The following is a 26198-nucleotide window of genomic DNA, read 5'->3' on the forward strand; positions in this document are numbered from 1 at the left end:
TGTACCCTTTGGCACAGGGCCATGTACCCATTAAATGCTCATTCAATTGATCTCATAACAAGGGAATTGGGGGGGAATTCTCCAAACAAGATTGAGCGATGCAGTAGACTGCATTGGTTAGTCTGCGTTCCCTGCAAAGCAGACCCTGAGACAAGGAGTTAATGCAAGTAACTTATATAGAAGTTGATTCCAGGGGGCACTGAGGGAGAGTTAGGGAAAGGAGGGACACCAACAAAGGGTAAATTAAAGATCCAGTTACCTCTGTGAGCTGCTGGGGACCCTCTGTGATACTTGTGAAGCAGACCTCAGAAGGATTTGAGGGAAGACAAGGAAGCTCGGCATTTTTTCCCCCAGCTCTTGTCCTCACTGACAGCCACTTCTAGGAGGTTAAATTTCTGTGCACAGGTCAACTGAATTTCCTGGCCAGAGAAGGCCCTCGTGCAGAGATATGCAAGAGGTCTGTGAACATCTGAGGAAACTGTCTGCAGGGGACCATTCAAGTGGGCATGTGGGGGGCTATCTGCAGGTGTTCTCCCAGGTGGGCCGAGGGGATACATGGGGAGTGTGAACCACAACTGCTGCAAGAACTCTGGTCAGATTTGATTGCCATCCTCACTCTGAAATTGGCTAGCTGTTTGGTCTTGGACAAGGTAGCTAATCTCTCTAATCTCTGATCTCTTCGTCTTGGAGAATGATAATAATAGCACACATGTAGTGGCAGTTCCAGGTCTAGGGGTGCTAGGAAGGAGTGCTTAAGGACTGTCTAGAAGTTGCATTTCCACAGTAAGCATGCTGTTTTGTTTTGTTTTTGTCTAATAAGAATGCATGTTTATGTGGGGTGGTTGATGGAGAATATAGGGTTGCTAAACTTCCCTCAAGCTAGCTCCATGAGGCTAGTGTTGTGCTTACCTTATAGCACAGGTGTAAGCATAAAATGCCTGTAAGGCAAATGTGATCACATTCAGTTCAGTGCAGTCACTCGGTGGTGTCCGACTCTTTGCGACCCCATGGACTGCAGCATGCCAGGCTTCCCTGTCCATCACCAACTCCTGGAGCCTATTCAAATTCATGTCCTTCGCATTGGTGATGCCATCTAACCATCTCATCCTCTGTCGTCCCCTTCTCCTCCTGCTTTCAATCTTTCCCAGCATCAGGGTCTTCTCCAGTGAGTTGGTTTTCCACATCAGGTAACCAAAGTATTGGAATTTCAGATTCAGCATCAGTCCTTCCAATGAATATTCAGGACTGATTTCCTTTAGGATTGACAGGTTGGATTTCCTTGCAGTCCAAGGGACTCTCAAGAGTCTTCTCCAATACCACAGTTCAAAAGCATCGATTCTTTGGCCCTCAGCTTTCTTTATACTCCAATTCTCACATCAATACGTGACTACTAGAAAAACCATAGCTTTGACTAGATGGACATTTGTTGATAAAGTAATGTCTCTGCTTTTTAATGTGCTATCTAGGTTGGTCATACTACCAAGGTGATTGCATTACTCCTCTGCTTAAAGTTCTTCAATGGTTTTCCATTGCTCTCAGGAAAAAGACCAAAATCTCTTAATACAAGGTACAAGACCCCAGTCCTTCCCTGTCACTCAGAGCTGCCTTCCTACTCTGTTCCTCCACTCTTCTCTAGGTTCCTTGGATGTACTATGTGTCTGTCTGCCACAGGATCTTTGCATATGCTGTTCCTTCTGGAATATTCCTCAGCCCTCACATCCACAGGCTAACCTGACCTTCTGTCCTTGAGATTCCCCCCCTCTAGGGTAAGACTCCCATGCTCTTATTGCTTGGGCCAGCTCTGCTTCCACGTCGCTACGGCACCTATTCTCCCATCACCCATTATCCTCCCTAGCTGTCAGGGAGCTGATTTCCAGTTGCCTTAAACTTGTTTTCCAACACAAAAGCCATTCTTAGGCCAGGGAGGTAAAAGGCAGAACACAAAGACTTCTTGAGATGGGAAAAGACAACTTTTCCTTATTCACTCCTACAGCACCAGGAAAAAACCACAAATTAATATTTTGCATAATTATCTCATCAAAAGCCAATTTTGACAGGGCACTCAAAGCCGGTGCACTGGGACAGTCCTGAGGGATAGGATGGGGAGGGACATGGAAGGGGGGTTCAGGATGGGGACATATATACACCCATGGCTGATTCATGTCAATGTATGGCCAAAACCTCTACAAAGTAATTAGCCTCCAATTAAAATAAATTAATTAATTGAAATGTTAAAGAAGCCAGTTTCATTTCTTATTCATTCATTATTAATGTAGGGAAAAAAATGTGTAGTGCTTGGAATTCCTCCTATATATGTTTTATCTTTGCAAAATATTCCTATACTTACCTTCAGTGAAAAATTCCACAGTTCATTGATTATGAGCTTTTTCTGAGTACATTTCAATCAGTAAAACTATTTGCTAATAGCTATCAGTTTCTCTGCATAATGGAAACAAATACTGATGGGAAACAGGAGACATATTATGGCTGACATGTTAACTTTTTTCCTGTGGTCAAAAGAATCTACCAAGAGCCTCTGCAGTGTGACTTCATTGCCAGCTTTCTGCTGAAACTCAGTGGGCAATAAGAAACTACCTGATTTTAAAAAATATATGCATAGGACTTCCCTGATGGTTCAGTGGTTAAGAATCTACCTGCCAATGCAGGGAACACAGGTTTGATCCCTGGTCTGGAAAGATTCCACATGCCACAGAGAAACTGAGCCCCTGTACCACAACTACTGAGCCAGTGCTCTAGAGCCCACAAGCTGTAACTACTGGAGCCCACAGGCCCTGGAGCTCATGTTTTGCATCAAGAGAAGCCACCTCAGTGGGAAGACCACACACCACAACAAGAAGACTACACACCTCAACGAGAAGACCACACACCTCAACGAGAAGTAGCCCCCGTTCACCACATCTAGAGAAATCCCATGCAGCAACAAAGACCCAGCACAGTCAAATAAATTAATTAATTTAAAAGATATATATAAACACAGGTGATAAAAAATGTTGAGAAATGTTTGTGCTGTCCCACATGCAACGTTTTCATAGGGCTCCTTCTTCAGAAAAGGCTAAAGGTAGATTTAGAAAGAGAAAGAATTGCTATGATTCTTTTAACTGTTTCTATCTTTTCAGTTCTTCAGGATGAAAAAAAAATGCTCTCTCTCAAATTGTGTCTTACTAGCTTAAAGGAGATTGAAGTTCATGAGAAAGAACATCAAAATAGCCCTGGCTGTATAATCTCCACGGATCTTCATGATGTAATTAATCACATCGGTTTTCTGGCAACAGTAGTAAAATAGTGCTCAGTGCAAGAAACTTTACTAAAACATTTTTGCTGTAGTTATTCTTCTTTACAACAAACATCACATCCAAGGAGTGTGCAGGCATTTAACTTTAGGATCTCATCCAGTAATCTGCAGATTTTAATTTTTTCCAAGGATATAGAGGAAGGTAGGATGCAGCAATATCATTAAGCTGCCAAGATTTATCTTTATCCTCTCTGTAAGCCAGCATTCTCCTATTACCATACGATAGGACAACAATTATCCAGAGCCAGGTGTCTGGAAATTTTTGCATGATTAGCATAGGAATTTGCTTCATTTGCTGGGTCTGGCAATAAAATATCAGACTTGGGAATCATGCTTTCCCTACCCGCTTCCACAGAAGTATATTCAACATCCATGTTTATGTCATGTAACTTGCCCCCTGGCTGGAGGTGACTGGATTGGAGGAGGACAGTTCATCTAAAATGGTTTTAATCACATTCCTTCTCTCAGTAATTTGAAATTGGAATGAACAGATCAGGTATCTCTTAGGAAGAGGAGATATAAACTAAGATGTTGTGGGATAACCATCTCTGCCCTTAGTCTGGCTAGAGATTCAGAGGAAGCAGATCTAGGAAGAGAGAAAAAGTGAAGACGTGTTTGAGAACAAAAGAGAGAAGGAAGAAGAAAGAGTTCTGCAAGCTTCTCATGCTTCCTCTGACCCAGTTGCACTGCTGTCCTTAAGTTCTGTGAGTCACTACCATATTTTTATAATATATTTCCTTACATGATACTTAAAACCAGAGACCCAAGCATTGGGTTGATCCAACCAGAATACAAGCATTCAGCCAGTGGCAACATTTTGTTAGGAGATAAGAGATAAGTGTTTATCAATCCTTTTAAGGAAGTGTTTGTGTTTTAAGTGGGTTCTAAAATCAGAATCTTTAAGACATTGTTATTACTGGCAGGGATGAAATGAGAGACATACAGTGACTTTTGAAAAACCTCCAGTTAAGTTGAATCCCACAGATTTTTAGGAGTCTATCTCTCCGGGTTGGGGAAAATAGCAATTTTTGCTACTGTTTTTAAAATCATTGGTTTTTTTTTTTTTTTTTTGGGTAGGCAAATGGACTGCCATCCTGGTTATTTCCAACACTGCCATTGGTGATCAGAGCAACTTGCTTCCATCTGCCTAAGCAGGACTGGTGGGAGGAGCCCTCCTATGTGGTGACTGCCTGAGTTGCCAGGACCCAGTCCCTGTTAGGGGCTCACCAGAGAGAGCTTTGCTGGCGTCTTTCCAAAGTTATGCCATTGAGTTTGTGTGTAGATGAAGTATTACTTGTGCTGTGTTGGCTCAGTGTCTGGTTGTAGACAGAATATGCTTACCTCCAATCCCATTCATAAAGAATGTTTATCTTTTCATGTGTCTGTTTTCCGGCCTCCCAAACACAAGGGCACAAAAATCACAGAAGAGTATTATCTTTCATTCAGCTATTCTTTCAATAAATAAATAGTGCTGAGTACCTTCCTGAGGCCATTACTACTAGGTGTTGAGACCTGCTGCCCACATTAGCCTGGGGTTGACAATCCACTTAGCATTCCCTCATTCTGTCAACTAGATGACCATCCTAGGGATACCCCAGACCAGCTCTTTTTGACCTCTTTTGTTCTACTTTGTCTTCAGCTTTCTTCGTTTTTCAGTATCCCGCTCCCCTACCCAATTCCATACCCATTTCTTGATCTGTCTTTTCTTGCCTTACTGGCTTTGCTATTTGGAATCCATCTAGGACACGTGTCCAGGGCTCTGGTCTCTAATGTAATAAACCATTTTTTTTTTTCTTTTCCAGAGTAGCATGGGCTTGACAGCAGGGATATAATTTTTTCCTCTTTGTATCCTCAGAGCTGAAAAATGTACATGGCAGCACTCAGGATATATTACTGAAAGGAAAAAATGAATGAGGCTATGACACAATCAATTAGCAGGAATATATCAATGCCAAGTCTCACATACTGCTTTTCCCTTGAATATGCTCCAAATTACAGGAGAAAAGAAGCCAGAGATGGGGTAGAGGGACTTAGAAGTCAGAGGCTGTGTGTCATCCATGCTGAACCACTTTAGTGTTTACTTTCACTGGAATTCTTTGTAAACTGTTGTCTCCTTCTCCAGGAAAAATGAAATTGCATCATGAATGCCACTCTCTCTCTTTCTAGGAATCACCATATTTCATCCTTTTCAGCAACACTACCTTGATTCCTCCCTGAGCCTCTTATTATTATTATGATTATTATTATTTTTTTTAGTAAAAAGAGTTTTATTTTCAGACTCAGTGTCTTGGAAGTGACCTTGTCCCTTCAAGTCACAGACTCTTCTCTTTGTTTACTTCTGGCATCAGCCACTAATGCTCTCTGTAGGTTTATGGCCCAAACTTCTCTATATATAAAACCTATAGTAATCTCTTTGACTCATATTGACCAAGTTACTGAGATGACTTGCAGCTTATGGCTGCCAGACCACTCATTATATTCAACTTTCATTTACCAACCATCCCACTCTAATATGATTTTTCTCCTGGAAACTTACAAATATTCCAAATCCTGCATTTATATTTTGACACATTCATTCCACCTGTCTCTCATCAACCCACAGTGAGTGTTAGAATTATTTTTTCTCACAGTTCCTGCCTTAGGAGATGATGACATGCAAATCCAAACTGAGTCTATCACGCACATTCCCTTTGGTGTGATGTGTGGGTGGACTATGGTGACAATAAATGGGCCAGAGGCATGGCAGACAGGCTTTATGCCAATTTTCTTATTCTTTTTTTTTTTTTTTACTGCTTTCTTAAATTTATTCTTTTATTGAAGGATAATTGCTTTACAGAATTTTTTTGTTTTCTGTCAAACCTCAACATGAATCAGCCATAAGTATACATATATATCCTCCCTTTTGAAACTCCCTGCCATCTCCCTCCCTATCTCACCCCTCTAGGTTGATACAGAGCCCATGTTTGAGTTTCCTGAGCCATACAGCAAATTCCCACTGGCTATCTATTTTACATATGGTAATGTAAGTTTCCATGTTATTCTTTCCATACATGTCACCCTCACCTCCCCTCTCCCCACGTCCAGAAGTCTGTTCTTGATGTCTGTTTCTCCACTGGTGCCCTGTAAATAAGTTCTTCAGTACCATTCTTCTAGATTCCGTATATATGTGTTGCTGCTAAGTCGTTTCAGTCGTGTCCGACTCTGTGCCGACCCCATGGACTGCAGCCTACCAGGTTCCTCCGTCCATGGGATTTTCCAGGTAAGAGTACTGGAGTGGGTTGCCATTGCCTTCTCCATTTATCTTTCTCTTTCTGACTCACTTCACTCTGTATAATAGGTTCTAGGTTCATCTGCCTCAAGAGAACTGACTCAAATGTGTTTCTTTTTGTGGCTGAGTAATATTCCATTGTGTATATGTACCACAAGTTCTTTATCCATTCGTCTGTCAATGGACATCCCCATTGCTTCCATGCTCTAGCAATTGTAAATAGTGCTGCAATGAACAATGGGACACATGTATCTTTTTCCATTTTGCTTTCCTCAGGGTACATGCCTAGGAGTGGGATTGCTGGGTCATATGGTGGTGTATATTGTCACTCTGCTTATTTAACTTATATGTAGAGTACATCATGAGAAATGCTGGGCTGGAAGAAGCACAAGTTGGAATCAAGATTGCCGGGAGAAATATCAATAACCTCAGATATGCAGATGACACCACCCTTATGGAAGAAAGAGAAGAAGAACTAAAAAGCCTCTTGATGAAAGTGAAAGAGGAGAGTGAAAAAGTTGGCTTAAAGCTCAACATTCAGAAAACGAAGATCATGGCATCCGATCCCATCACTTCATGGGAAATAGATGGGGAAACAGTGGAAACAGTGGCTGACTTTATTTTTGGGGGCTCCAAAATCACTGCAGATGGTGACTGCAGCCAGGAAATTAAAAGACGCTTACTCCTTGGAAGGAAAGTTATGACCAACCTAGATAGCACATTAAAAAGCAGTGACATTACTTTGCCAACAAAGGTCCGTCTACTCAAGGCTATGGTTTTTCCTGTGGTCATGTATGGATGTGAGAGTTGGACTATAAAGAAAGCTGAGCACAGAAGAATTGCTGAACTGTGGTGTTGGAGAAGACTCTTGAGAGTCCCTTGGACTGCAAGGAGATCCAACCAGTCCACCCTAAAGGAGATCAGCCCTGATTGTTCATTGGAAGGACTGATGTTGAAGCTGAAACTCCAATACTTTGGCCACCTGATGCGAAGAGCTGACTAATTTGAAAAGACCCTGATGTTGGGAAAGATTGAAGGCAGGAGGAGAAGGAGATGACAGAGGATGAGATGGTTTGATGGCATCACCCACTTAATGGACATGAGATTGGGTAAACTCCAGGAGCTGGTGATGGACAGGGAGGCCTGGCGTGCTGCAGTTCATGGGGTTACAAAGAGTCGGACACGACTGAGTGACTGAACTGAACTGAATGGTGGTTTTATTCCTAGTTTTTTAAGGAATTTCCACACCATCTTCCATAGTGGCTGTATCAATTTACATTCCCACCAACAGTGCAAGAGCATTCCCTTTTCTCCACACCCTCCTGCATTTACTGTTTATGGACTTCTTGATGAGGGCCATTCAGACTGGTGTGAGGTGTAGTTTTGATTTGCATTTGTCTAATAATGAGCGATGTTGAGTGTCGTTTCATGTGTTTTTTAGCTACCTGTACATCTTCTTTGGAGAAATGTCTGTTTAGGTCTCTTTCCCACTTTTAGATTGGGTTGTTTGTTTTTCTGGTATTGAGTTGTATGAACTGCTTGTATATTTTTGAAATTAATCCTCTGTTGGTTGTTTCATTTGCTATTATTTTCTCCTACTCTGAGGGTTGTCTTTTCACCTTGCTTATAGTTTCCTCTGCTGTGCAAAAACTTGTAAGTTTGATCAGGTCTCACTTGTTTACTTTTATTTTTATTTCCATTACTCTAGGAGGTGGGTCATAGAGGATCTTGCTTTGATTTATGTCATCAAGTGTTCTGCCTATGTTTTCCTCTAAGAGTTTTTTAGTTTCTGGTCTTACATTTAGGTGTTTAATCTATTTTGAGTTTATCTTTGTGTATGGTATTAGGAAGTGTTCTAATTTCATCCTTTTACATGTAGCTGTTCAGTTTTCCCAGCACCATTTATTGAAGAGGCTGTCTTTGCCCCATTGTATAGTCTTGCCTCCTTTGTCAAAAATAAGGTACTCATAGGTGCAAGGGTTTATCTCTGGGCTTTCTATCTTATTCCATTGGGCTATATTTCTGTTTCTGTGCCAGTACCATACTGTCTTGATGACTGTAGCTTTGTAGTATAATCTGAAGTCAGGAAAGTTGATTCCTCCAGCTCCAGTCTTCTTTCTTAAGACTCCTTTGGCTCTTCGGAGTCTTTTGTGTTTCCATATGAATTCTGAAATTTTTGGTTCTAGTTCTGTGAAAAACGCCATTGTTAATTTGATAGGGATCACATTGAATCTGTAGATTGCATTTGATAATATACTCATTTTCACAATATTGGTTCTTCCTGCCCAGGAACATGGAATATCTCTCCATCTGTTTATGTCATCTTTGATTTCTTTCATTAGCGTCTTATGATTTTCTGTGTACAGTTCTTTTGTCTCTTTAGGTAAGTTTATTCCCAGATATTTAATTCTTTTCATTGTAATGGTGAATGGGATTGATTCCTTAATTTCTCTTTCTGATTTTTCATTGTTACTATATAGAAATGCAACTGATCTCTGTGCACTGATTTTGTATCCTGCGACTTTAATTAGCTCTAGTAATTTTCTGATACTATCTTCAGGGTTTTGTATGTACAGTATCATGTCATCTGCAAACACTGAAAGCTTTACTTCTTTTCCAATCTGGATTCCTTTTATTTCTTTTTCTTCTCTGATTGCTGTAATTAGGACTTACAGAACTATGTTGAATAACAGTGGTTAAAGTGAACACTCTTGTGTTGTTCCTGATCTTAGGGGGAATGCTTTCAGTTTTTCACCACTGAGAATAATGTTTGCTGTAGGCTTATCATATATGGCCTTTACTATGTTGAGATCGGTTCCTTCTATGCCCATTTTTTGAAGAGTTTTAATCATAAATGGATGCTGAATTCAATTTCCTTATTCTTAAGGAAATCCTATTAAGAACTTGCAGGCTATATAACTATATTTTGTATCTAGGTGAAGTTGGAAAAGAAGAAATTTGAAATAAAAAAGCAAAATTATTTAGTGACATTCTCTAATATACAGATGAGAACAAAGCAAGCTCAGAGAAGTTGAATGAGTAGACAGTGACAGAATCAGGAATAAGCATGGATTCTCCTTTAGTGAGTGGGAATTTAGTGGATTGCTAATGCCCAAAAATCCTGGGGTCTCTTGTAAAAAGGCACAACTTTTATCTGCTATTGAACACAAGGACCTATTTCCTTTCTGAACCCTTTATAGTTCAATCTGAAACAGTGAGAATTGAACACCAAACACTGGTGTTCAATTGGTATTAGAGCTATGCAAAAAGATAGTTTAAATCCAGTGTACAGTGGAACAAATCTTGTAGAAGGGTTTCTTTAGCACATTCAAAAGGGAAAGATGATAGCAGCAAAAGAAGCAAGAACAACAGGAGTAACAGCGGAAGCATCAGCACTGAGTGCTACATTAGCACAAACACAAGGCTTTATTGAAAGAGTCATGAGAGAAACCTGTAACACACAAAAATGCTGATATTTTTTCTTTTAAGAATTGTAAACAATAAAAATTAATTGCAAGCAGTAACAATAACAAAAACAACAAAACTCATACTAAAGACTAAAACCGGATGCAGAATTGTTTCCTAAGACACCAGAGGAAGTTATCGAGGGCTGGTCAGCAGCTCAGCAGTGTCAGCAATGACTCAAGCTCTCATACACTTTCTCCCTCTCCTTCCTCAGTATGTCGACAGTCCATCCTTATGCTTACCACCTATGGTCAAGATGACTGCTGGGAACACTAAACATTTCTTCCCTTACGTGGGCATCACTAGTAACAAAGACAATTTTAAAAAATGCAGCTAGCTTTCCTTTTATGGCTATCTTTGTGTGTGTGTGTGCACATGCAAGCATGCACACATATGTATGTGTTCTCTATCATGTCTGACTCTTTATGACTCCATGGACTGTAGCCCATCAGGCTCCTCTGTCCATGGAATTTTCCAGGCAGAGGTACTGGAGTGGATTGCCATTTCCTACTCCAAGGGATCTTCCTGACTCAGGGATTGAACCTGTGTCCCTTGCATTTCCTGCACTGGTGGGCAGATTATTTACCACTGCACCACCTGGGAAGACCTGTCTTTTTATAAGGAGGTAAAATCTGTCTCAGGAGCTCTTAGCAGCTACTTGTTCATCTCACAGGCCAGACTCAGCAAATATGCCCACTCTTAGCTGTAAGGGGGCTTCCCTGGTGGCTCAGAGGTTAAAGTGTCTGCCTGCAGTGCGGAAGACCCAGGTTCGATCCCGGGGTCAGAAAGATCCCCTGGAGAAGGAAATGGCAACCCACCTCAGTATTCTTGCCTGGAGAATCCCATGGACAGAGGAGCCTGGTGGGCTACAGTTCACGGGGTTGCAAAGAGTTGGACACGACTGAGCTACTTTACTTTAGCTGTAAGGAAAGTTGGGCCCATGAATGAGGGGCAGAAAGGAATGGGATTCCACATTAGATTTATAACGTGGCTTAGATTTATAACTTTTCATCTGTTGGGGTGGTGGAGGGGCTTATCTTCTCTGAGGTCAATGGAATTTGTTCCGCAAAATTAGGGTTCTGATAGTAAGGGAAAGGTGGGATATTATGTAGAATACAAGAAAAGCTATAAACATGAAGTACTTGCTTTAAGGAGGAACTGAATTTAGGAGTGCTGTCTTTAGACAGTGTCTCTTACAGGCCTTTTTTTCCTGATCTCCATGGTTTGGAGTTACTAAAGCAAGACTGCACTTCCTCTCAGAGACTTTCTGTTTTTGCTATTCGAGTCTGCATGAAGTTTGAAAATGCCTTAACTGTGTATTTTTCTTTTGAATCCTAGTCCTTACATCAGTTAGGTATGATGGGAGAAATAGACCCAAAATAAAGTGACTTTATAAAGAGAGTGGGGACTTCCCTGGCAGTCCAGTGGTTAAGAATCCGTGTGTCCACTGCAGGGGACATGGGTTTGAGCCTTGGTTGGGGAACTAAGATCTTGCACATTATGTGTTGGGGCCAAAAACAAACAAATGCTCCAACAATCCCATTCCTGGGCATATACCCAAACAAAATTGTAATATGAAAAGATACGTACTTGCACTCCTATATACATAGCTGTGCTATTTGCAACAGCCAAGACATAGAAGCAAACTAAATGTGCATTGACAGATGAATAGATAAAGAAGATGTGGTATATTATGGAGTATTACTCAGCCATAAAAAAGAATGAAGTAATGCCGTTTGAGGAAACATGGATGGACCCAGAGATTATCATACTAAGTGAAGTCAAAAAGAGAAAGACAAATACCATGTGATATCACTTATATGTGAAATATAAAATATGACACAAATGAACATATCTGTGAAACAGAAACAGACTCACAAACATAGAGAACATGGGGGAATGGGTGGGTGGTGAATGTGGGTTGTGGGAGGGAAGGATTAGGAGTTTGGAATTAGCAGATGCAAACTAGTATATATAGGATAGATAAACCATACGGTCCGACTATATGGCACAGGAAACTATATTCAATACTGTGTGATAAACCATAATGGACAAAATATGAAAAAAGAATATATATAGAATATACATATTCTACATATAGAAGATATATATATATATACACACATATATATACGTCAATGCATGCGTGCATGCTCAGTCGCTTTGGTCGTGTCTGACTCTTTGTGACCCTATGGACTGTAGCCCATAAGGCTCTTTTTGTCCTGGATTCTCCAGGCAAGAATACTCGAGTGGGTTGCCATGGCCTCTTCCAGGGGATCTTTCAGACCCGGGGATTGAACCAGTGTCTCCTGTGTGTTCTACATTGCAGGCAGATTATTTACCACTGAGCCGCTGGGGAAGCCATATATATGTCAATATATATTTTAATCACTTTGTACAGCAGAAATTAACACAACATTGTAAATCAACTATACTCAATAAAACTTAAAAGAGAGAGATAGTGGGTTATTTCTCTTGCTACAAGTGCAGTGATAGGTAGTTCAGAGCTGGTATAGTAGTTGTGGCCACAAAGCCCTCAGGGATATAGACTCTTTCTGTCTTCTTGCTTCCCCACAAGGCTCTGAAGGTTAAATTTATAGCCCAAGATGGCTGCTCTAGGAGTTGCAAACACCTCTGTATTCCAGTCAACAGAAAGGAGGATAGGAAGACAAACTTCTATTCTCTCTGTTTCATAAGGGAGTGCTATATACTTACTCTTACTGTCAGTTAACTAGCCTTTATTCACAAGGCCAGTCTAGCTATAAGGGAGGCTGGACAATATTGTCTTTATTCAGAATGGTCATGTGTCCAGCTAAGATAGAATATTCTCTTATCTAAAATGTAAGAAATTCTATTTCTGTGAGGAATAGAGACTGGATATTAAGGAACAGTCAGCAGTCTCTGTCTTCCCTTCCTCTATTGTATTTAGTTCATGTGAGGCAAGCCAGAAATTCTTTTAAAATTAAATCCAATTCACTCAATCTCAGTGGGAATATGAGCTGATAGCATAAGAGGGAAAAATAGTCATGGTAAAATCACTCAGTCGTGTCCGACTCTTTGCGACCCCACGGACAGTAGTCTGCACCAGGCTCCTCCGTCCAGGGATTTTCTAGGCAAGAGTACTGGAGTGGGTTGCCATTTCCTTCTCCAGGGAATCTTCCCAACCCCGGGACTGAACCCAGGTTTCCCGCATTGATACACAGACGCTTTACCATCTGAGCTACCAGGGAAGTCCATAATGACAAACATTTCTGAAACTAGGTTATATGCACTCCAATTATGCAGACCTTACAAAAATACAACTGTTTCTGGCATGAATGAATACTCATAAATATGAGTTTTAGAACTGAAAGACTAAAGATTATTAGTAGCCATTGAATGAATACAAGATGTTAACTCTGTCACCTTAATTCAGTGAAGCATTGATGTTCATCAAAAATATTTTCTGGAAAACTATTTTTTAAATGAATCATGGCAGCATTACAAATAAAAGTTTCTGAACACTCTTGGACCCAATCAAAATACTTTCATGAGAAATTTATGAGAAAATTTTTGATAGACTTTTGAGTTTTAGCTTTAAGAAGTAATATGAAAGTAAGGTAAGCCAAAGTGGGGCTGAGGTAGACTTTCCCTTCAGTTTGCTGGGCTGAATATTTTACATTTACTATTTGATGGGGTCTTTTCTATCTAAATATAAATACTAAAGAAAATCAACCCTGAATATTCAATGGAAGGACTGTTGCTGAGGCTGAAGTTCAAATACTTTGGCCACCTCTTGGGAACAGCCAACACACTGGAAAAGACCCTGATGCTGAGAAAGATTGAAGGCAAAAGAATAAGGGGGCAGCATAGGATGAGATGTTTAGAAATCATCACTGACTCAATGGACATGAATTTGAGCAAACTCTGGGAGATAGCAAAGGACAGGGAAACCTGGTGTGCTGCAGTCCACGGGGTCACAAAGTGTCAGACACGACTTAGTACAACAACATTAGAAATTCTTAGCTGTATTTTTCAACTATCTGAACAAGTCAAAAATATGAGTCATTTTTTACCTTTCTTTTCCATATAGCCTTATATAATCAATCTTCAAGTTATCAAATCTACCTCCAAATTATTCCATAAATTAGTCCATTTCTTTCCATCATTTCTCATCCGATTATTTAAAAATCAACTGTTCTGTCTGCATCCTTTCTTGCCTCCAAACCATTTATTGTTACACACAGGCAGGATAATCTTATAAAACCAGACCCTGTCACTTGCATGTTTAAAACTCTTCACTGACTTCCCGCTATATTTAAAATAAAATCCACATCTCCTGAAAAACAAGGCTCCACAAGATCAGCACTCTCCTTGCCTTGATAATCTCATCTTCTATTCTTTCCCTGGGCTTCCCGGGCGGCTCAGATGGTAACGAATTGCCGGCAATGCGGGATCAGTTCAGTTCAGTTCAGTTCCTTCGCTCAGTCGTGTCCAACTCTTTGCGACCCCATGAATCGTAGCACGCCAGGCCTCCCTGTCCATCACCAACTCCCAGAGTTCACTCAGACTCACGTCCATTGAGTCTGTGATGCCATCCAGCCATCTCATCCTCGGTCGTCCCCTTCTCCTCCTGCCCTCAATCCCTCCCAGCATCAGAGTCTTTTCCAATGAGTCAACTCTTCGCATCAGGTGGCCAAAGTCCTGGAGTTTCAGCTTTAGCATCATTCCTTCCAAAGGACACCCAGGGCTGATCTCCTTTAGAATGGACTGGTTGGATCTCGTTGCAGTCCAAGGGACTCTCAAGAGTCTTCTCCAACACCACAGTTCAAAAGCATCAGTTCTTCGGTGCTCAGCTTTCTTCACAGTCCAACTCTCACATCCATACATGACCACAGGAAAAACCATAGCCTTGACTAGACAGACCTTAGTCGGCAAAGTATGTCTCTATGTCTCTGCTTTTGAATATACTATCTAGGTTGGTCATAACTTTTCTTCCAAGGAGTAAGCGTCTTTTAATTTCATGGCTGTAATCATCATCTGCAGTGATTTTGGAGCCCAGAAAAATAAAGTCTGACACTGTTTCCACTGTTTCCCCATCTATTTCCCATGAAGTGATGGGACCGTATGCCATGATCTTCGTTTTCTGAATGTTGAGCTTTAAGCCAACTTTTTCACTCTCCTCTTTCACTTTCATCAAGAGGCTTTTTAGTTCCTCTTCACTTTCTGCCATAAGGGTGGTATCATCTGCATATCTGAGGTTATTGAGATTTCTCCCAGCAATCTTGATTCCAGCTTGTGCTTCTTCCAGACCAGCGTTTCTCCTGATGTACTCTGCATAGAAGTTAAATAAGCAGGATGACAATATACAGCCTTGATGTACTCCTTTTCCTATTTGGAACCAGTCAGTTGTTCCATGTCCAGTTCTAACTGTTGCTTCAAGACCTGCATATAGGTTTCTCAAGAGGCCAGTCAGGTGGTCTGGTATTCCCATCTCTTTCAGAATTTCCCACAGTTTCTTGTGATCCACACAGTCAAAGGCTTTGGCATAGTCAATAAAGGAGAAATAGATGTTTTTCTGGAACTCTCTTGCTTTTTTGATGATCCAGGGGATGTTGGCAATTTGATCTCTGGTTCCTCTGCCTTTTCTAAAACCAGCTTGAACATCTGGAAGTTCACGGTTCACGTATTGCTGAAGCCTGGCTTGGAGAATTTTGAGCATTACTTTACTAGTGTGTGAGATGAGTGCAATGGATACCTGGGTTCAGTCCCTGGGTTAGGATGATCCCCTGGAGAAGAGCATGGCAATCCATTCCAATACCGTTGCCTGTAGAATCCCCATGGACTGTAGCCTGCCAGGTTCCTCTGCCCACGGGCGTTGCGAAAGGTCGGACACGACTGAGCAACTAAGCACAGCACAGCATATTCTTCCCCTGTCCTATTTTCTCACTTAAGGACAGCACTACATGCTGTCCTCTACCCATAGTTTTCCATCCTTTTCTTGTTTGTTCTTACTCCAGATCTTCACTGAGCTGGCTTTTTCCCTTCTCGGTTTAAGGAGCCTCTTTATCCGGCCCTTCTTTACATCCCTCCTATAGTTTTTGGGTAATTCACATAAATTCTTTGGTTTTTCAGTCAAAATAAAAGTTACATTTACACTATGTTGCTGCTGCTAACCCAAAAACTATAGGAGGGATGTAAAGAAGGGCCGGATAAAGAGGCTCCTTAAATGGAGAAGGGAAAAAGCCAGCTCCGCGAAGATCTGTCAAAATAAAAGTTACACTATGCTGCTGCTGCTAAGTCGCTTCAGTCGTGCCCGACTCTGTGCGACCCCATAGACGGCAGCCCACCAGGCTCCCCCGTCCCTGGGATTCTCCAGGCAAGAACACTGGAGTGGGTTGCCATTTCCTTCTCCAGGGGATCTTCCCGACCCAGGGATCGAACCTAAGTCTCCCACATTGCAGCCAGACACTTTAACCTCTGAGCCACCTATAGTCTATTAAATGTGCAATAGTATTATGTCAAAAATATATATCTTAATCAAAATAATTAATGCTAAAAAATGCTAACCATTATCTGACTATGGTAGAGTTGCCCAGTGACCTAAAGTGAAGTGCAATAAAATGAGGTATGCCTAAAATATCTTTGAGGAGTTATTCAATGTTCACTTTCTTAATTAGAAAGTAATCTCCATGAGGCTAGGCATTCTGTCTGTTTTGTCACTGCCGTATCCCCGATTCTGTAACAGTGCTTGCCTGGAACATAGGTGGACTTTAATTAATTGCGGTGAGTGAGTATACAAACAAGGGTTATATACAGAAGAGGAAGAGCAAAATAAGGAATAAAAAGCCCATGCCTGTATTTCAATAACATTTTTTTTATTTGAAGTGCCTATAAGATTTTGCAAGAGTAGTTGGGTGAGAGCAACCGCACACAACCTAAACGAAGCCTTTCTCTCGCCTTTCAATTCCCGAGGCAGCATCGCGCCTGCGCAGACTCCACTGCCCCACCCCTCTAATCAAGGGGGCCGGGGCTAGATGGACCTCTGCTTGGGCGCGCGAAGATGACATCACTCGGCGCGTGCCCGGGTAGCCCGTGGTAGCACCCAGTGTGAGGAAGTGGAGACCCGCGGGCAGGCGGCTGAGACAGGTAACCTGTTCGCTCCCTGTTGGGTCCCTGCCTTCATCTCCAACGGCACCGGGATGGCGGCGGGGCCGGCAGCGTCCCGTTTTGAAGGCGGCTGAGAGCCCGCCTCTGCCCTCATCTTTCTTAATCAGTGGGGTGCCCATTCCGTCTGTCCTCCCAGAATCCGGAGGCTGAACCCGTTTTGGGAACTGGCCTGAGCTTGCCACTTCTCTCCGCCTTCGCTCTCGGCGTGGCGATGGGCTCCGACGACCCTCTCTCCGGTGGCACAGACGTTTTCCTCAGGCTGCAGCTGCCACCGCCTTCCTCAGTTGTCTCCAGGCCCACCTCACCCGCTTCTCTCCGCTCCTGCCCTCTATATAGGGCTTATCTCCAATCTTATTTACAGAGACAGAACGGCTTCCGATTCTGTTCATTTCCTCTTGCAGCGACACCCAGCCATCTCCCCTCGGATCCTTACTGAGAGCACCAAGTTTTGAGTTTTTGTATCCCTTTAGAGCATTTGTTAACTGTCAGTAAGGAGTTTTGTTCATTAAAGCATGTATAATATTTGTTGGGTAAGGGGGTGGCGCAGTACTGTGAAAATTTAGTGCAGCAATAAATGATCTACATGGCATCCAATCAACTGTCGAGATAGATGAAACAGCATTTCATTAAAATGCTCCTGTCCCTGTTTTTTTGTTTGTTTGTTTTCAAGCAAAGATGACAATTAGCCTCACAAAGGTAGCTGTCAAAATAAATAAGCAACAGTACCTAACTGGAAATGTTTAGACTGCCCCAAAATAATAGAATTTCGTATTTTTGATACGGGAATACAGGTTATTACAAAACCAACCAGAGTTGACGTGGGAGGAGAAACAGGAGTCCGACTGTTTTTTTTGTCTCATTGATGGTTTGTTTTTGTATTTTCTTGTACTTTTAGTATGTCTAAATTTTTTGAATAGGGCATATGGTACTTACTGTCTTTCTGAGATGCCTATGATGACTTGATAATTGGTAAGATTAGTTTCATATATTTGGGGAACAGGTAGAAAAAGGTTAGAGAATAATAGTAGTAGCTCATTGTTGACCGTCTGCTATGCATGTGTTTTTTTCCTGAGCCTCACACAAGAACCTTGTGAGTTAGGAATTAGTATCCTCAACTTATAGAAATGGAAGCTTTGGTCCAGTTATGTGAAAATAACTTGCCAAAAATTAACAGTAACTATACTGGTGGAGACAGCTTGAAGTTCAGGTCTATGTATGACTTGAAAGCCTGTACTTTAAAAAATTATAATTGTACTATGATAAAATTCTAGGCTTTTTACAATAATAATGCATAATTCTGTGAGTTTATTCACTCATCTATCCAAATGATTTGACATTTTCTAATATCTTTAGTATTAAGTTCTCATATACCTAGAATCAAAACCCCTGAAAAGTTTATTTATGATCCCCTTACACACACACCCACACACACACACACACACTTTTCTTTAAGAATGAGATAATTGGCAGATAAGATTGCTGAGGACTTTTCTGTTTGGAACTCTTGCAGAATAAGTAATTTTGGACAGTTGAAATTTTTACCCCTTAGAAATGAAAATCGTATTGACTGTTTTGGATGGAAAATTTTTAAATGCACTAAATAATTCTTTGCCTTCTTAAACAGTAAGTATGCTGAACATATTTTAACTTTGCCTTATGTCTCAGAACAGTCATTATGAATTTCATTTATTGTTATGTTGTGATTTGGTGATTTTTGTTATATTTGACCCCTCAAACTGCTTTGCATTGTGAGTTTTCCTGTACTTTTTGTAGTCCATTCCTTAGGATCAGCAAGAAATTGTAAATCATAGCAGTTAAAGATAAGGCCCCAGAAACCATACTCCCAGGATTCCATTCCTTGCCGTGTCTCTTACTAGTGGACAGTGAGCCCAGACAAGATAGTTGACCTCTTCATTTGTAAAATAGAAATAGTAAGAATACTTGTCTGAGATTGTTGTTAGGGTAATATGAGTTAGTAGTACATATAAAGCGGAGAAGGCAATGGCACCCCACTCCAGTACTCTTGCCTGGAAAATCCCATGGATGGAGGAGCCTAGTGGGCTGCAGTCCATGGGGTCGCTAAGAGTTGGATACAACTGAGTGACTTCACTTTCACTTTTCAGTTTCATGCATTGGAGAAGGAAATGGCAACCCACTCCAGTGTTCTTGCCTGGAGAGTCCCAGGGACGGGGGAGCCTGGTGGGCTGCCGTCCATGGGGTCACACAGAGTCGGACACGACTGAAGTGACTTAGCAGTAGCAGCAGTAGCATTACATATAAAGAGGTTATAGGACACCAGGCATACTGTAAGAGCCATAAAAATGTTTTCTAATATTAGTCTGATTTTGGCCTTTGATTCTTTGAATATTATAGTTCTCTGAAAAACTTTTTTTTTTTAATTGCCTGCCTTTTTTTTTTTTTAATTTTTACTTTATTTTGCTTTGCAGTACTGTAATGGTTTTGCCATACATTGACATGAATCCACCATGGGTGTATATAAGCTCCCAATCCTGAATCCGCCTCCCACCTCCACCCCATATCATCTTTCTGGATCATCCCCATGCACCAGCCCCAAGCATCCTGTATCCTGTACTGAACATAGACTGGCACTTGGTTTCTTACATGATAGTATACATGTTTCAATGCTATTCTCCCAAATCATCCCACCCTCTCCCTCTCCCGCAGAGTCTAAAAGTCCATCTATACATCTGTGTCTCTTTTGCTGTCTCGCATACAGGGTCATCATTACCATCTTTCTAAATTCCGTATATATGTGTCAGTATGCTGTATTGGTGTTTTCCTTTCTGGCTTACTTCACTCTGTATAATCGGCTCCAGTTTCATCCATCTCATTAGAACTCATTCAAATGTATTCTTTTTAATGGCTGAGTAATACTCCATTGTGTATATGTACCACAGCTTTCTTATCCATTCATCTGCTGATGGACATCCAGGTTGTTTCCATGTCCTGGCTATTATAAACAGTGCTGCAATGAACATTGGGATACATGTGTCTCTTTCAATTCTGGTTTCCTCCGTGTGTATGCCCAGCAGTGGGATTGCTGGGTCATAAGGCAGCTCTATTTGCAATTTTTTAAGGAATCTCCACACTGTTTTCCATAGTGGCTGTACTAGTTTGCATTCCCACGATTTATAGTGTTGTGTTAGTTTCAAGTGTACAGCGAAGGGATTCAGTTATTACATATATATATATATATTCTGTTTCAGATTATTTTCCATTATAGATTATTATAAAACGTTGAATATAGTTCCCTGTCCTTGTTTATTTGTTTTATAGGTAGTACTGTGTGTTTGTTAATCTCAAACTCCTAACTTATCCATCCCCTCATTTTCCTCTTTGGTAACCATAAATTTGTTTTCTGTGTCTGTGAGTCTATTTCTGTTTTGTGAATAAGTTTATTTGTATTGTATTTTTAGTTTCCACAAATGATTTTATATGGCATTTGTTTTTCTCTGTCTGACCTATTTCATTTAGTATGATAATCCCTAGGACCATCCATATTGCTGCAAATGGCATGACTTCATTCTTTTGTATGACTGAGGAATATTCCATTGTGTGAATATATGTATATATATGCATGTACACACATACCTTATCTTCTTTATCCATTCATCTGTTGATGAACCATTAGGTTGCTTTCGTATCTTGGATATTGTAAGTGATGCTGCTGTGAACATCGGGGTTCTGTGTGTATCTTTTTAAATTAGAGTTTTTGCCCAGGAGTGGGATTGCAGGATCATATGGTAATTCTATTTTTAAGTTTTTAAGGAACCTCCATACTGTTCTCCATAGTGGCTGCACCAATTTATATTCCCACAACAATGGAGGAGGGTTCCTTTTTCTCTATACCCTTTCCAGCATTTATTATTTGTAGATATTTTAAAGATGGCTATTTTGACTGGCGTGAGGTGATACCTTATTATAGTTTTGATTTGCATTTCTCTATGAAACTTTTATTCTTTTGTTGTTGTTCAGTCGCTCAATCGTGTCCAACTCTTTATGACCCCGTGGACCATAGCATGTAGTCCTTCACTATCTGCCTGAATTTGCTCAAACTCATGTCTGTTGAGTCAATGATGCCATCCAACCATTTCATCCTGTCTCCACCTTCTCCTTTTGCCCTCCATCTTTCCCAGCATCAGGGTCTTTTCCAATGAGAAATACTATTCTTTGAATAGTATTTATTTTTTATTTTTCCAAACTTTAAAATTTTTCTTTTAGATTGGGGTACAGCCAGTTATAGAGAAGGCATTGGCGACCCACTCCAGTTCTCTTGCCTGGAAAATCCCATAGACAGAGGAATCTGGTAGGCTGCAGTCCATGTGGTCAGGAAGAGTCAGACACGACTGAGCGACTTCACTTTCTCTTTTCCCTTTCATGCATTGGAGAAGGAAATGGCAGCCCACTCCAGTGTTCTTGCCTGGAGAATCCCAGGGACAGGGGAGTCTGGTGGGCTGCCATCTATGGGGTCGCACAGAGTCAGACACGACTGAAGCGACTTAGCAGCAGCAGCAGCAGCATAGCCAGTTAACAATGTTGTGGTAGTTTCAGGTGAACAGTGAAGGGACTCAACCATACATATACATGTATCCATTCTCCCCCAAACCTCCTTCCCATCCAGGCCAGGCTGGTACATAACATTCTATGTGCTATATAATATGTCCTTGTTGATTATCCATTTTGAATATAGTAGTGTGAATATGACTTACCCAAACTCCCTATCTCTTCCCCATGACAACCATAGTTCGTTTTCTAAGTCTGTGAGTCTTTTTCTGTTTTGTAAGTTCATTTGTATCATTTCTATTTAAATTCGATATATAAGGGATGCCGTACCATATTTCTCCTTCTCTGTCTGACTTCCTTCGCTCAGTCTGACACTCCCTAGGTCCACCAATGTTGCTGCAGATAGCATTCTTTCATTCTTTCTAATGGCTGAGTAATATTCCATTGTACATAGGTACCACGCCTTCTTTATCTGTTCTGTCAATGGGCATTTAGCCTGCTTTCATCTCTTGGCTGTTGTAAACAGTGCTGCAATGAAGATTGGGGTGCATGTATCCTTTAAAATAACGGAGCTTTAATTTCTGTTTGAAATTAAAGTATTTGGGAAATATTTCACAGCCGGAGGAACCTCGTAGTCTGTAGTCCATGGGGTCACAAAGAGACACAACTGAGCGACTTCACTTTCGCTTTTAGTGTTTTAAATTATGGTTTAATTTAAATAGTTTCTACTCTTGATCAGTTGATTTACACTTCCATTTATGGTGCTCTGCACAGGTATACTATTGCATTCATGTTATCATGCTTCTTTTTGAATGAGTACATCCTTATAAAACCACCATTATGTATTGGTCTCATATAAGGTATCTCCTCAGTATAAGGTATCTCTTTCCTTCTTGCACCTTTCAAGGAGCTATAAAAAAACTGATTGTATCAACAAGGTGAAATAATGTTCCTTAAAAAATTTGGAAGGTTTGTACCCATTATCAGATGTGTGCCTTCAACCAAGACCAGCTAAGAGTTGATATTGCCTCCTTTGATGTCCATAGTTAGGAACTTGAACATAAATTATCCATCCTTTATTTTAATACTATTAAGGCTGCTAATCATCTTAAAACTTCTTGTTGAAAATATAGGCTATATTTTTTAAAGTTTTCTTAAAGATGGTTACATGTACATAACATGAAAATTTTTAGTATACAGTTCATTGGCATTAAGCACATACAGAGTGTTGTTTAATTATCATCACTATCTATTTTCAGAAATTTTTATCTTCCCAAACAGAAATTCTGTACCCATTAAACAACAGCTCCTCATCCCCCTCACTTCCTACACCACCCTGCCCAGCTCCTGTTATTCTACTTTCTGTCTCTATGAATTTTCCTATTCTAGGTTCCTTGCACAGGTGGAACCATACACCATTTTTCCTTTTGTGTCTGGATTGGTTCATTTGGCATGTTTGTAAGGTTTATCCAAGTTATAGCATATATCAGAATTTCATTCCATTTATAGTGGAATAATATTCCGTTGTATTACCTACCGCATGCTGTACTTTTGATGCATATTGAATTTTGCTTCTTTAAAAATTTTAAAATTTTTCAGTCTTTTATTTTATTTTTGACTTATTTAAACTGGAAAAAAAAAAGTTCACCAGTTTCTCTCATCTCCCACCTTGGTTACTGATTGCTTCCACATGTAAGAGATCAGACAGTATTTTTTTCTGTCTGACTTATTTCACCTAGCATAATGCCCTCATGGGTCATCCACACTGTCACAAAGGGCAGGATTTTGTTCTTTCTTATGACTGAATAATATTCCATTGTGTGTATATACCACAGTTTCTTTATCTGTTTACCCACTGATGGAAACTTAGGTTGTTTCCTTATCTTGGTTATTGTAAATAATGCTGCAGTGAACATGAGGGTACATATTCCCAGGTGGCATTAGTGGTAAAGAACCCACCTCCCAATACAGGAGACATAAGAGACTTGGGTTCAGTCCCTGGGTTGGGAAGATCCTCTGCAGGAGGGCTTGGCAACTCACTCCAATATTCCTGCCTGGAAAATCCCATGGACAGAGAAGCCTGACGAGCTACAGTCCATAGAGTCACAAAGAGTTGGACATGACTGAAGCAACTTAGCATGTATCTTTTTGAGTTAGTGTTTTTGTTTGTTTGGATAAATACCCAGAAGTGGAATAGCTGGATCTTATTGTAGTTTTATTATTTTTAATTTTTTGAGTAATCTCTATTCTATTTCCCATAGTGGCTGGACCAGTTCTCACTAATAGTGCACAGGGGTTTCCTTTTCTGTACATCCTTGTCCATACTTGCTATTTTCATCCTTTTTGAAAATAGGCATTCTGATAGGTATGAGATGATATCTCAGTGTGGTTTTGATTGGCATTTCCCTGCTAATTAGTGATATCAGTTCAGTTCAGTCGCTCAGTCGTGTCCGACTCTTTGCAACCCCATGAATCACAGCACGACAGGCCTCCCTGTCCATCACCAACTCCCGGAGTTCACTCAAACTCACGTCCATCGAGTCTTTGATGCCATCCAGCCATCTCATCCTCTGTCGTCCCCTTTTCCTCCTGCCCCCAATCCCTCCCAGCATCAGAGTCTTTTCCAGTGAGTCAACTCTTCGCATCAGGTGGCCAAAGTCCTGGAGTTTCAGCTTTAGCATCAGTCCTTTCAAAGAAATCGGGGCTGATCTCCTTTAGAATGGACTGGTTGGATCTCCTTGCAGTCCAAGGGACTCTCAAGAGTCTTCTCCAACATCACAGTTCAAAAGCATCAATTCTTCGGTGCTCAGTTTTCTTCACAGTCCAACTCTCACATCCATACATGACCATAGGAAAAACCATAGCCTTGACTAGATGGACTTTTGTTGACAAAGTAATGTCTCTGCTTTTGAATATGCTATCTAGGTTGGTCGTAACTTTCCTTCTAAGGAGTAAGCGTCTTTTAATTTCATGGCTACAGTCACCATCTGCAGTGATTTTGGAGCCCCAAAATAAAGTCTGACACTGTTTCCACTGTTATCCCATCTATTTCCCATGAAGTGATGGGACCAGATGCCATGATCTTTGTTTTCTGAATGTTGAGCTTCAAGCTGACTTTTTCACTCTCCTCTTTCACTTTCATCAAGAGGCTCTTTAGTTCCTCTTCACTTTCTGCCATAAGGATGGTGTCATCTGCATATCTGAGGTTATTGATATTTCTCCTGGCAATCTTGATTCTAGCTTGTGCTTCTTCCAGCCCAGCGTTTCTCCTGATGTACTCTGCATATAAATTAAATAAGCAGGGTGGCAGTATACAGCCTTGATGTACTCCTTTTCCTATTTTCAAGCACCTGATAATTAGTGATATCAAGTACTGGTTGGCTCTTCGTACATCTTTAGACAAATGGCTATTCAGATGCTCATCCATTTTTCACTTGGATTTTGTTGTTACTGAGTTGTATGAATCGTTTATTTATTTTGGATATCAGCCCTTTATCAGATATGTGATTTGCAATTATCTTCTCCCATTCAGAAGGTTGCCTTTTCATTTTGTTGATGGTTTCCTCACTTTGCAGAAACTTAGTTTCATGTGCTCCAGATTGTTTGCTTTTGCTTCTGTTGCTTTTGCTTTTGATGTCAGATGCAAAAACTCATGACGAAGACTGATGTCAAGGAGCTTTGTTCGTTCATTCATTTATTTATGTTAGTTGCTCAGTTGTGTCTGACTCTTTGTGACCCCATAGACTGTAGCCCGCCAGGCTCCTCTGTCCATGGGATTCTTTAAGCAAGAATACTGGAATGGGTTGCCATGCCCTTCTTCAGGGGATCTTCCCGACCCAGGAACTGAACCTGTGTTTCCCACACTGCATGCAGATTCTTTACCTTCTGAGCCTCTAGGGAGCCCCTGTCAAGGAGCTTATCACCTATATATTCTTTAGGAGTTTTATGACTTCAGATCTTACATTCAAATCTCTCATCTGTCTTGAGGTGATTTTGTATGTGATGTAAAATAGTGGTCCAGTTTCATTCTTTTGTATGTGGTTGTCCAATTTTCCCAACACCATTTGTTGAAGAAATTTTCTTTGCCTCATTGTATATTCTTGGCTCCTCTGTCTTCCATCCAAGTACTGCCCAGGCCTGACCCTACTTAGTTTCTGAGATCAGATGCGATCTGGAGCATTCAGGCTGGTATGGCCACAGAAGCCTTTGTCATAAACTAATTAACCATACATGCATGGGTTTATTTTTAGGTTCTCTATTGTGTTCAGTTGATTATGTGTCTGTTTTGTGTGTGTGTGTGTGTGAATTATGCCTCTTTATACCTCTCATTTCCTGTGGTATGAACTTAACACTTGATGATTTGATTTGATTGTGGGTTCCGCATAGATCAAGATTGGAGATATCAACTGAAATAACATGGTTATTGAACTTTGAACAAAATACTTGGTGACGGTGTTAAACTGGAGCTTGAGTGTACAT

General features: G+C 40.8%; 1 protein-coding gene across 1 annotated transcript in view; it reads left to right on the forward strand.

The window, feature by feature from the left end:
* The first annotated feature begins 17136 nt into the window (after positions 1-17136).
* The window catches only part of AOPEP (aminopeptidase O (putative)), a 415716-nt gene continuing 406654 nt past the window's right edge, over positions 17137-26198 (forward strand). The window contains exon 1 of the mRNA XM_052644727.1: positions 17137-17174. The gene's annotated coding sequence lies outside the window, so the exon portion shown is untranslated. The remainder of the gene's footprint in view (positions 17175-26198) is intronic.

Source organism: Budorcas taxicolor, chromosome 8 (genome assembly GCF_023091745.1).
Source record: "Budorcas taxicolor isolate Tak-1 chromosome 8, Takin1.1, whole genome shotgun sequence".
NCBI classification, from domain to species: domain Eukaryota; kingdom Metazoa; phylum Chordata; class Mammalia; order Artiodactyla; family Bovidae; genus Budorcas; species Budorcas taxicolor.